Genomic DNA, 13,635 nt, shown 5'->3' with positions numbered 1-13,635 from the left:
CCCCAAGGTGATGAACTGGGTTGAATGAAACCCTTGTCTAACAACTCTTGTAGTTGCATTTTTAATTCTGCTAATTCTTTCGGTGGCATCCTATATGCTCTTCTGGACACTGGTGCTGTCCTTGGTTTTAGATCAATTCTGAACTCTACGTCTCGGTCTGGTGGCAGACCAGGCAGGTCATTGGGAAAGACATCCGTAAACTCACATACCACTGAAATTTCCTCAGCTCCTTCAACAATAGTTGCACAGATTGTTTCCACTGTACTCTTAGGAAAATGAAGTTGGATGAGAAGTTGGGTTTTGCTGTCAGGTGCATTTACCCTTATGGTTCTACGCAGGACATCTATGATAGCACCGTGTTGAGTTAACCAGTTTATACCAAGGATCACATCTATATCTTGATCCTTTAATATCAGCATATTGGTAGGGAACTCATAACCTCCCAAATCAATAGGTACATGCTGAACTACCTCCCTTGTACTGATTCGTCCCCCAGGCGATTGTATATGATAGGGTTCTTTTGTTTCCCCAATAGCTATCCCATGCTTTACAACAAATGTACGATTGATGAATGTATGGGATGCACCAGAATCAAATAAGGTAATTGCAGGATGCTTAGCAATGGGAAACATACCCATCATAATTGGTTCTCCTTCTGGAATAGATTCCACTTGCGTATAGAATACCCTTCCAGTTTTCTTCTCAGTCGGACCCTTTTGATGGTTCTGAGCATTGCCCTTGTACTGATTCTGAGCTTGATTAACAGGGGCTTTGGGTGCATCAGGATTGTTCTTCCTAGGATATGGACATTCTCGGGAAAAATGCCTGGGTTTACCACAATTATAGCATGGAAAATTGTGATTCTGGGGAGTAGCATTGCGGTTTGCATTATTTGTATTGTTCTGCTGCTGCGGTGCTTGATGAGTATAAGGCGTATTAGTTGCAGGGCGAATGAAGATTTGCTGCCTGCTTTGGCCTTGTTGTGGGCGGAATGGCGTACGGCCATGATTCTGAGGATGGTATACTATCTTCTGACGCTTGCCACTTGATGATCCGGAAGCAAATATTTTCTTCTTCTTCGCCTCCTTGTGTCGGTGGTAATTCTCTTCCAAAGCGATAGCAATGTTGATTGTCTCATGGTAAGTTGCATTACCACAGGCTGCCATCATGGTCTGAAGTTTAGTGTTCAAGCCTCTAAGAAAATGATTCTTTTTCTTCCTGTCAGTATTCACATACTCAATAGCATACTGTGACAGTTGGTTGAAACGCCCAACATAATGCATCACCGGGTGCTCCCCTTGCTTAAGAGCCAAGAACTCTTCCAACTTCATGGTCATCACACCATCCAGAATATAATGTGCCCTAAAGGCATCCTTGAATTCCCTCCAGTTGATTTGGTGACCAGCGGGCTGTACTGCTACCAAATTTACCCACCAGGCACCAGCAGCTCCTCGGAGTTGCTGTGCCGCAAACCTTGGTTTTTGAACCTCAGTATAGTGGATCAGCTCGAACTTTTGCTCTATTGTCCTAAGCCAATCATCAGCTTCTAAAGGTTCATCTGCCTTAGAGAATATAGGCGGACGTGTGTCAGTAAAATCCACATAGGTTGACTCATCATTTCCATTATTACGATGGCCACGATTAGGGTATGGTGCCTGCTGGTTCTGCGCCAACTCCCTTAATAGCCTAGCATTCTCTGCCATTGCGTTGACGAGTGCAGCTATGGCATCTGCCATAGTTGAGGGCATTGGTGGAGGATTTGGGCACTCATCATCATCATGCGAGCCACTAGCACTAGTTCGGGTGATAGGACGAGGCATCTATTAGAGAAACACATTTACTTACATTATTCTTTATTGAAAGCTTTTAAAAGGTTGCATGCTACAAAGGGTTCTTATTTATATTGCATGTCTTGTATCCCACAAGACAACCCTGGTTTTCTAGGAAAGCAGTAAAGGAACTACTACTACTCCAAGCTTTCAGTCTTCGACATCCGTGCCCATATCGGATGAAACCTCATCTTCATCTGAGAAGTACACTAACTCCTCAGGATCCTCCTCCTCTTCTTCATTCTCGACTTCTCCTGGAGCTACAATCATTTCTTCATCGGTAACTTCACCATCCCCATGAGGAGGATGAAGTTGAGCGTACAACAGGTGGACATTCTCATGAAGAATGGCATTGTCCATCTCTAGGTCTTCTACGTAGAACTCCAACTCATTGACATGTTCATTGGCCGCATCTTCTCGTGTCCAGGCTTCATTCCACAGCTCCATGGTCATGGTGATACCTCTTTGCATTTCTGCCAGCTCTTCTTGGTCTTTGACATGAGCTCGACGAAGAGTGTTGAGCTCCTTGTTAAGGTTCTCGACGTTGGCGGGGTTGCTCGAAGATCCTCCCTCTCCTAGGTTCTTGGAACTTCCTTCACCAAGCTCGTGATTTCTTGGTGCCAACTGGTGACGAGGGACTCCATGAGGTCCGGTGGACTTGCGTGCGGTTTTCTTGGTCTTTGCCATAGCCTGTAGGATTTAAGGTAGGATTATAAGAATAGCTTGAGGATAATGGAGGTTAGCAAGAATGGGATTGACATTACTTACCCAACCACTATTAAGGGGATTTATTATGCAATGTGCTTAAGCATGATGCATGAATCGATCTTACGAATCTAAGTACAAAAGATTAATATAATCATAAGTACTAGATTTTTAATACATAGGACAAACCTAAGCATATTATCCGCCACAAACTTTCAAATAAGACAAGATTGAGGCTAGATCAAAGGTAAGAAGAAAGAAATTTGAACTGTAAATTATCAAGTTTACTTTCTTTGATCCAAATCATTTTGAAGGTTTTCCAAAGTAACCTACAATGATCTTAGATGGGAACTGCTCTGATACCAGCTGTGGTAGAACCTCCTAAGGAATTGGGCCCACGTGCACCTATCGTTGTCTTAACAGACCTCGGATAGCGTTCACGAGTTCCCAACAACTCAATAGGTCTGTCGGGTGTCCTCGGGAAACCCGAATCATCCACGATTCTCTTTTCAAACAGGATCCCAATCACAGACATTGCAAATTACAACAGTTTAATCAAATATATACATCAGAGTAAAAGATAGCGGAAGTCTTAAGATAACATAGTTTACAAACCAGTTGTTTTCAAACTTACAATACCATAAGTGTCATACAACCATAGTAGCGGGATAATATTACATTAACTTTATTTATCATACAAACTAGTGCCTTGTCCAAAGGCCATTCATTACTCCTCATCGTCGTTGACTTCAAACACCGACATGCAGCAGGGACCAAAACAAGCCTGCGCATGCGACTCACCTACAACAAGGGTTAACAAACCTTGAGTACAAAGGTACTCAATAAGACTAACCCGACGTAACGGGGTGTAAGACTTTAGAGATGCAGGGGTTTGGGACAAGGTAAGGATGTAGCAAGATTCAAAAGTTCTTTGCCAAAAGCTTACTATTCTTCATTCTATTTTCAAGTTTTACCACTAAGTACTTTTTGTTCATTATCTCAAACTAAATGTACATTTCTCGTATTCCTTTCCTTCTCATTCCATTCTTTTCTCATATTTTAGTAATTCACCAGTCCTGCATTACTTCTGTAATGAATCGAGTCTCCATATCCGCGGAGCACCGGCAATTCAAATTGATTCAAGTCCCAGCTGGGGATTCCTTATCACACGACATATGTAGAACTTAATCTTGCATATATCAACCTCGCTACCGGATCTTCCTATACTAAGCCGTCTCCACGCCACCCGAGAGCACAGCACACCTCAAATCCGGCCACATACCAGCCATGAGGGTACATGCTACTCCCGCCATCTCTCCACTCCCAGTGCATGGGCATTCGTCTTAGTATCGGATTTAGCCGAAGTAGGCTTACCGTAGTATGTGACCAGTACTACAAAGTGTCTCGTTCAGAAGATCCACAATGAGTGGCCTTTAAGCGACATAGTCGGCAACATTACCCAACATTCAAGATAAGTCACCCAACTAGTCTCTAGTTCATTCTACCTTCTTTATTTCTTTGGCTAGTATGCCATCTTTGATTGTATCGAAACTTTTACTTTGAAAGCCTACTATAAAGCATACTAAGCATTCTACGCCTTTGTAAATAAAAACATCTCCAAGGATGGTAAACAAGTAACAAGGTAGGTAATGCATCAAGTAGGAAACATTTGAATAAACTAACTTAATGCAATAAGTAACATAGTTGATAAACTTTTCAAAGTAAACAAGGTAAGGGTTTAATGCATAAATTGGGGCTTGCCTTCGTTGACGATCTCAGGTTCCGGATCAGTACCACAATTATCGAATCCCGTGACAATCGGGGATTCTTCCAGAACTTGCTCAACTAGAATCGTTTCGTTCTCGGGTTCTACATGAAATGATAACATATGCTTTAACATGATGATAATGTAAACATGATGCTTTCATGGTACATGAAATGTAAAAACACCCGCAAATGATTTTATTTCACGGTACAGTTGCAAGCCAACAAAACCAACTTGCAATCCTACCATTAAGAACCACACATGTGACTTGACCAAATGGATCTTGAAACCCTACTAGTCACAAAACATGACCAAAACAAGATCCAACACTAATCAAACACTTAGGGTTTGCTTTTATCTATTTTTAAATTAATTTGGAATTAAGCCCAAAAATGAACTTGTTCCAAATGACCTGACAATTTTATGTAAGATTCCTCATGACAAATTAGTGTACCAAAACAAATTTCAAAATTTTTGGAATTATACAGTGACCTACAAAAATCATGGAAATTGCATTTTTCAATTAATGGACTGAATATTTGAACATTAAAAATTTATTCAAATTTCAAGTTTCAAATTTTTAAATCATGCTAGAACATGTACAGAAGACACACACAAAATTTTAGAATTTTTGGAGCTATCATGAATTTCCTACAAATTCCCAAAGTTTCAGCACTATTCACAAATTCAGAAAATAAAAATTATCACTGTTCTTCTTCCTCACTCGCACTAACAGCTAGGCCCCACTGTCAGTGACTCAATGCTAACGCACGGCAGCGTGGTCAGTTCCGATCGGCAAAACGCGCCGGCGGTGCTTCTCCGGTGAGATGGACTGTACCAACGTGATCTACACCATGTCGTGAACCTAACCCAACCCTTAGATCAGCAACAGGCACCCCAGATAGAACCCTACGCCGGCCATGGCGGCTCGGACCCGATGGTGGTCGATGTAGCTAGGGCTACGGTGCAGTAGAGTCAAAAGAAAGGCGAGCATCACGCTCCGGAGCTCACCGTGATCATGAGGGTGTCCTTGGTGTAGACGGAGGCGTACTGAATCGCCCTGGCCACGGTGAGGTGGGTCGCGGCGGAGCTTCGGCTGGACTCGGGGAAGACGACGTCGCGCGGTGGTGCTGGACTTCCAGGAGCAACACGACCAAGCTTGGGAGGAGCAGGAAGACGAGGCAGAGCTACTGGCAGATGCTACTGACTCCAGACGCTATGACGGCGGCGAATTTTGCGAGCGCAGCGAGGTCGTCGGCGGCGAGCAGAGGCAGGAAAAGAGGAGAGGGACGACGACGGTACGGCTATTTATAGCGGGAAGGAGCTCGTCTGGCTTTGACAGCGCACGACGAAGACGCCATGGCGGTGAAGACGTGCCAGGGCGCGAGGAAGCGGCGCAAAACGCTCCAGTAAGCGTAAGAGGGTATCTTTCCTTTTTCTGCTAGGATGTGTGTATCGTGCTGCGATGTCCACGTGTGTCACTCCTTTATAGATACGACTTGTTAGTGCAACTAGCTAAGGGTTTCATAGTGAAACCCTACCACACTTCCTGGGAAGAGGTGTAGTAGGCCTTGCAAACCCCGGCATTGGGAATCACGACTCGGTGGGTAAAGATATACAATTTCTATAGAAATATTTGACCTGTTATAACAGCCATGCTCACGGATACGAGCGATCTAGATCCTTCAAGATTAGTGGTTACTGTGGATGGTGGATGGTTGGGAATTGATATAAACTTGACTATACTTTAATATCACTTGGGAATTGGGATTGTTCACTAAAGTAGTGATATAGGATGCTAAAACTTGATCAACTAAAATTGCAAACCGCAGTCAAACAGTGTCAAGCCTTTTGAGCCTCATAGATCCCTTTGATATACTTGCTAAGCATGGTGAGCTTACACTTGCTTTACATCCAATAAAAATCCCAGATGGGTACCAGATTGCCCGTCTAAAGGAGTTAGGCTTATGGTCAACCAGTCAGTCATCCCTGTGGATTTGGAATCTCCGCCTGAAGATCAGAGTTGTCTTTACGTTGTCTATACTATGAGGTTATATCCTTTATACTTATACGTTATGTATTTAAGCATTGTCTATTGATATTTCCCTTATTTGTGGCTATATGTGAGATTTGACTTCCTGGGCTCACATATAGTGTGTATCTGGTTTTGTCTTTAAAACCGAGTGCGACAAAGTGGTATCAGAGCAATGCTGACTGTAGGACGCAAGCCTAGTTAGCACTGGTCATTTGTAAAAACCTATTTTACTATAAAACTATTTCTCCATGTCCTTGACTCATTGAATTCAATATTTCCAATCTTTGTCCTATTGTCTCCTCTCCTTGATAGCTCCCTTTGAGCTATACTTTCTTATCTCCTTGAGTTGTTTTTCTTGATCTCTTGCAAACTTTCTAGTCTCACCTCTATTCAAATTTTCAAAGCCATGTTGAGAAGTTTTGCCCTAAGAATGTCTACCAAGTAGCTAGAAGGAACAATTAGTAACGAGCTTGTATTTCATGTTTGAATGGTTTGTATATATGTTATGGTTGAGTTGAATCTTTGTAATGAGTGCAGTGAATTTGTGGGTTATGCTCACAATTTCATTTATATTAAAGGTAGCCAAGCTAAGAGTGTTGCGAGTTGGTGAACTACAAGGAGTTTGGATCCATGTCAAGATTGATCTTCGAGCTAGCTATGGTTGGGAGTTCGATCATCATGTACCTAGGATATAGACGTATACAAAAGAGTTGCAAGAATGCTCAAGACTAAGATTAACTCTTGAAAACAATTGGATTGGTTTTGATTTCTATTTAAAGCTCTTTCCTTGAAATGAAAATCTTCAAAAGATGTTGGAAAATGAATTAACAACCTTTTGATTTAAGAACTTTGAAAAACTTCTTCAAAAGTTGATTCGAACTAAGATCAAAAAGGGTTTAAGTTTGTTTTCTCATTTTCAAGAGTTGGTATTCAAAACATAATTTCAAAAGTATTTCGCCAAAGAATAAGAGTTGATTTGAAAAGAGTATTAAAATTTAAAAGATTCAAAAAGAGTTGCTAAAGACTATATTTGAGACATTTCAAAAGTTTTGATTTGAATTTTGAAAGACTCTTTTGCTCATTCAAAAGAAAACAATTTGATTTGAACTGCTTCACTCAAGGTTTTAGTTTAAAAATAGATATTCATAAAGTTTGAAAGTATCTTATTCCTAAAACTTCAAAAAGTTGAAAGTGAAATCAGATTTGAAAATCCACTTTGCTTTGAACTAAATTTAAAAAAGAGTAAAATGTATTCGGTTACTCTTCAAAGTCTAATTCTAAAACACTTTTGAACCGTTTTATTCTAAAATACTTTTAAAATGACTCTAAAGTGTTTTAAAATGGGTTGTTTGAAAAAGACCGATTAAAAAAATTGAGTTGTCTTATTTCAAATTTTATTTGAAAGGTGTTCAAAATGCTTTTAAGATATTTTACAAAAGTTTGAAAATTTTGGTTCAAAAGTTTGCAACAATTTGCATTTGGAAATGGAGCACTTTTGGCTTTGAATTACAATTAAACAAAATTTGAAAAGAAAAGGTTTGAGTTGATTTCAAAAGTGTGTTTCTAAAAGGAGTCTTCCAAAATGGTTTGAAAGGTTTGAAAATTATTTGATTTGATTCCTCAAAAGTCTTATTCCAAAAAGAACTTGAACATGTGTATTATGCCTTTTGTTTGACTTCAAAAGAAAATGGGAATTGAAAACTTACTCTCTTCATTTCTAAAGTACTTTTGAAATTGATTTGGTTTGATTTCAGAAATCCCAAAAGAGTTCATTCAGAATGGTTTGAAAATGAAGTCGAATGTTTCATTTGTTTTCTAAAATTTTGAAAATCACTTGTTTGAAATAGATTTCAAAAGAACCAGAGTTGATTTGTCTACTCTTTATCTGAGATTTGATTATAAAGTCGAGTTTTCAAAAGAGTTTGAAAAACAAAGCTTAGTATGTTTACCTGAGTTTCCAATGATTTGAAAATGGTTGGGTTTATTTCAAAACCTTAAAAACATTTATTCAAAAGAGTTTCAAAACATGGTTGAAATATTTTCTTGAGTTCTAAACATAAAACATATTTTGAAAGCTATTTCAGAAGGAGTTGAAAAAGAAAATTTGTTTGGTTTTGATTAAAAGTCTTCCTTTTGAAAAGTAAAACATTTCAAAATGCATAAAAAATGAACCATAGAATTCAAAGTTCTGATTCAAGCTAAGCAAGATCTTTTGGAAGCTTAACATATGGATAATAAGATTCATTGGAACAGATTAAGAGAAGCAACAAGATCGGACTTGGAATAAGATGGAACAAAAATCTGCAAGAGTGGCCACGTGATGAGTTCTCATAGAACACAAAGTGAGTATCAAGATGATGTCGCTCAAGGAAGTGAAGAAGATCTCAAGTTGAAGCATCCCTCCCTTCTTTGCTCTTCTTCTCTGAATCTCGAGGACGAGATTCATCTTAAGGGGGTAGAATTGTAACATCCTAAAATTAGCTACTTTCTAAAAAGAGTAAAATTATTTCTATTAATTGTTTTGTGCTCATAAAAACATAGGTAAAAGAAAATTAAAATCCAACATAAGAGTAGCAACATGTTTGCGCATACATGTCGTTGCATTGATACTTTTGTGATGAGTGGTTTGGAAAATAAATTCAAATCTCAATCTTTAAAATATTACTTTCAAGTAGTGGTTTAAAAAGAATTTGAAAACTTGCAAAAACAAAAGCTAGATAAGATGCCTTGTTTTCAAAATCCAAAGGCTTGGAAAAGGTTTTAAGACGCGTTAGAATGATACCTCTCTTTCCGGGAATCTTTTCGACCTTTCACGGGATTAAATTTCTATTTCTTGAGCTTTGTCTTTTTTCTCGATCAATCCAAAAGTCTTTTTCGGGAGCTAAACCACTTTGGTTGTGTTCCTCATTCTTCCATTTATCCTTAGAAATTTTTCTAGAATTTTTCGGAGCCTAAATAGTAATTCCCGATTTCCTGTAGTTATTTTAATTCTAAAAATCAATAAATGCTAAAATATCTTGATTTTCCAAAATCTGCCAACCCTAGACCTATATATATGCCGGAATAGACCACGACGTGAGGATTCCAGAAGTACAGCCGGTTTCGCGAGCCGCCACTCCTATTGCCGCAGATCGGACGCCGAAGTTCGGCACAGCTAGGTTTCCGGCGAACTCTTCGGCAAGCTTTTCCGGCCAAACCATCGCGTTCCGGCGTCAACCACTACCACCACAAGGTCGATCTCGGCGTTCTCTACACCATAGTGTATCTGTTTTCTCGAATTCATCACCGCTTGACCATTTCCCATTCGTTTTTCTTTTTTCGGCGAGGTTTCTCGGCGATCTCCATTAGCGACCACAAAGCTCCTTCGTTCCGGTCATCTAGGGTGCAGAGCTTGGCCTCGCACTTCGGCTCAATGCCGTACAGATCCAGTGCATGCATCTCTCGTGCCCCAAGCCCCTATGCTCGGCCATCGCCTGGCTGCAGCAGGCCGCCGTCGCTGCCCTGCACGTGCGTGCATCGTGGGGAGGCGGTTGGCCCAGCCGGGCGCCGCTTCGTCTTCGCCGCGTGCGCACTGTGCGCAGAGCAGCTGCCGCCTTGTCCTAGCCGGCTGGACAAGCCCTAGCCGAGGCCCTCCTTCCCTGATGTGAGTACAGCAGCAGCACTCAACCATGGAGGCCACGTACGTTCTGTAGATAGACCGAGGAAGATGGTCGTATTTACGAGAATGCCACTGGTTCGTTAAATCTTCTTCGTTTTAATTCCGTTTCAGTTCGTTCCAGTTGCATTAGTTTTATGTCGTAGAGATCTACGTAGTAGAGTTATTAGTTTTCATATCACATGTTTATAAATTTATTTTATTAAAATATTAATTGTGTCTATAATTAATTAATCGTTGTTTAAGAAAAATCGATTTAGGTTTTGATTTCGATTCGATTGCGCGAGTTTCATCGCAGTGTGTGATACGTGTTAGCAGCGATGTTTAACATGTCTCACATCTTGGAAATTTATAAGTTAAATATTAATTTGATTAATGATTATTCAATAACTTTTTAATTAAAAGCAATTTAAGTTCTAATTCCGTTTTGTACCGTTTAAGTTACGTTTGGTTCGTGCTGACGTGAACTATATGTTATTAGCAATGTTTATCATGTCGCATGTTCATAATATTATAATTTAAATATTAATTTGATTAATGATTATGTAAACCTGTTTCTAAATAACAGCAACCTAGGACAGTATCCACTTTTTATAATTACTTGTTAATTAATGTCAACTTAAATATGTATTTATTAATTATAATTTGCTTAGTTTAAACATGATTTATATAAAGTCGGTTAAGATGCTTTCACATGCATTTTTCTCTTGCAAAGTTAAAGTTAATTTGATTAAATGATACATGCATGTTTATGTATAAAATATGACTAGTTCAACTCGGGTTTTAAAATAAAATGTGATTTTATGTAATATGAATTAATATGCTTCATATAGTTTTGCTCAATAAATCAAGCATATAGGCTATTTCTCTCTTTTGTAATATAAAATCCCGGTAGTCGTTTCTTTTTAATGATAGTTACGTTATCGGTGATTCTTGCGTTCCTGTGATTGTAGCGACGATCTCACTCTTTTAGTATATTGTTTTATAAGCAAAAATCTTCCCGTAGATGTATCTTTTCAATCGTAGCTACGATTAGCGTACCTCTCGCGACTGTGTGTTCGTAGCGATATGTAGAATCATATTTCAAACTCTTTTACTTATTTTTCTATGATTGGTGTATTGTTCTAATATAGATGCAATTGTATGCTATGCATGTATGTGTATGGACGTTGTGTGGTGTTCTACGATTACGTCCAGTCGGTGAGATATATGTGGTGATCCAGAAGAAGAAGGACATTGAAGATTAAAGCTTACCGAAGGATCGGTATTTAAGGCAAGTGTACCAAAGACCCCTTGTTACCTATGAACTATTACCATTCATATTCATGCATGTGTTTAATTTGAAATACCTTTAAGGACTTTACCTAGATGAATTATTGTACCACATATCCTTGATACCTAGGGTTTTTGGGTAGGCATTTTGGATAGATGCTGCAGCGCTTAACATAAAATAATTGTTAAACATGACTAAAGGCTATATGCAATGTGATAAAATGGAGCTTTTTAGCAACAGATAGGGGGCTAGAGTACGGGGTTGAGTACTCTAGTGCCTCTCCATAAGGACTTAATCCTGAAGCGGCAACCTAGGAGGTTCCGTACAACCCCGAGTGTCATATGGCTCTGACTTTAACCTATTAACTAGATTATACTAGCTTGTCTATAGCTCCAGTAAGCGTAAGAGGGTATCTTTCCTTTTTTTGCTAGGATGTGTGTACCGTGCTGCGATGCCCACATGTGTCACTCCTTTATAGCTATGACTAGTTAGTGCAACTAGCTAAGGGTTTCATAGTGAAACCCTGCCACACTTCCTGGGAAGAGGTGTAGTGGGCCTTGCAAACCCTGGCATTAGGAATCACGGCTTGGTGGGTAAAGATGTACAATTTCTACAGAAATATTTGACCTATTATAACAGCCATGCTCATGGATACGAGTGGTCTGGATCCTTCAAGATTAGTGGTTACTGTGGATGGTGGATGATTGAGAATTGATATAAACTTGACTATACTTTAATATCACTTGGGAATTGGGATTGTTCACTAAAGTAGTGATACAAGATGCTAAAACTTGATCAACTAAAATTGCAAACCACAGTCAAACAGTGTCAAACCTTTTGAGCCTCATAGATACCTTTGATATACTTGCTAAGCATGGTGAGCTTACACTTGCTTTACATCCAATGAAAACCCCGGATGGGTACCGGATTGCCAGTTTGAAGGAGTTTGGCTTATGGTCAACCAGTCAGTCGTCCCTGTGGATTTGGAGTCTCCGCCTGAAGATCAGAGTTGTCTTTCCGCTGTCTATACTCTGAGGTTATATCCTTTATACTTATACATTATGTATTTAAGCATTATCTATTGATATTACCCTTCTTTGTGGCAATTTAAGCATTGTCTATTGATATTACCCTTCTTTGTGGCTATATGTGAGATTTGACTTCCTAGGCTCACATATAGTGTGTATCTGGTTTTGTCTTTAAAACTGGGTGCGACAGCGCGCCACTCCCGCCGTGCCCGCATGCGCCCGCCGCGCCACGGCCGCCGGCCGCCCGCTGCCCCCACCGCGCCCGCACGCCGGCGTGCCACCCCCTCCGGCCGCCCGCCATGCCCTCCGACCACGCACGGCGGCAGCCCGCCGTACCACAGACGCCCGCCACCGCCCTCACTGCCGCACCCACGCCTCCTGGCCTAGTCTAGCGTGCCCTCGCCGTGAGGTACTCCCCTAGTGTATTTGTTGATTGAATCAACATTGTTAGTATAGTAAGTTAGTAAAATAAATAAAGTTAGTATAATTAGTTAAGTATAGTTAGTATAATTAGTAAAGTTAGTTAGTTTAGTTAGTATAGGCAATATAGTAAGTTAGTATAGATAGTAAAGTTAGTTAGTTTAGTTAGTACAGTTAATGAGTCTAGTTATACATTGTATTTAGTATAATTAGTTGTTGTAGTTAGCCTTGTATAGATGTTAATATTAGATTAGTTAGTATAGTTATAGTTAGAATAAGTATTAATATTACTATGGACATTACGTACGATGATTTCGATGATTTGATGTAGTTTCTTGAATTGCTTTTGTAGATGGATTGTTGTGTTAGAGTTTTTTTATGGAGGAAGTGTTAGGAGAGAAGATGGTATGTTTGAGGATATGGAAGAAGAATTGGAATGATTTGATGAACCTCCTAGCTTCAATGACCTTTGTGTCCATTTGAATGCAAAGTTTGGCGGTGATTTCACACTAAAGGGGAGGTTTGATACTGGGAAGACTAGGGCACACTATGTCCTCATGCCCTTGCGCGACCTTGCTCACTAGTCCCACTACACTAGGGTGCTCCAAGGTTCCTATGTGCCCATGGCTGAGGTGGTGGTGGAGAATGGGTACAGGATGCAGGGTGTCCTAGACGGGTTGTCCATTGACAGTGTTGGAGGCCATGAGCAAGAACTAGGGGTCAAAGGGGAAGCAGCTCAGGGTAACATGGATTTCGACGGTCAATTGACGTAGGAGCAGTTTCATTCAAGTCAAGTAGGCTATATAAGCAATGATTTCGATGTGAATGAGTTCGAACTGGAAGAGGAGGAGTAGGAGGAGGACATGATTAGTGATGTAGTTAGCAGTGATTCGGATGATTCAGATGATGACCAGGGAGGTAGACA

General features: G+C 40.0%; 1 pseudogene; it reads left to right on the top strand.

The window, feature by feature from the left end:
- Positions 1-12,677, top strand: part of LOC136507405 (uncharacterized) — a 97,493-nt pseudogene extending 84,816 nt beyond the window's left edge.
- Positions 12,678-13,635: the final 958 nt, after the last annotated feature.

The sequence above is a fragment of the Miscanthus floridulus genome, chromosome 15, assembly GCF_019320115.1.
Source record: "Miscanthus floridulus cultivar M001 chromosome 15, ASM1932011v1, whole genome shotgun sequence".
NCBI lineage: Eukaryota > Viridiplantae > Streptophyta > Magnoliopsida > Poales > Poaceae > Miscanthus > Miscanthus floridulus.
This window is presented reverse-complemented; position numbering and strand designations above follow the sequence as displayed.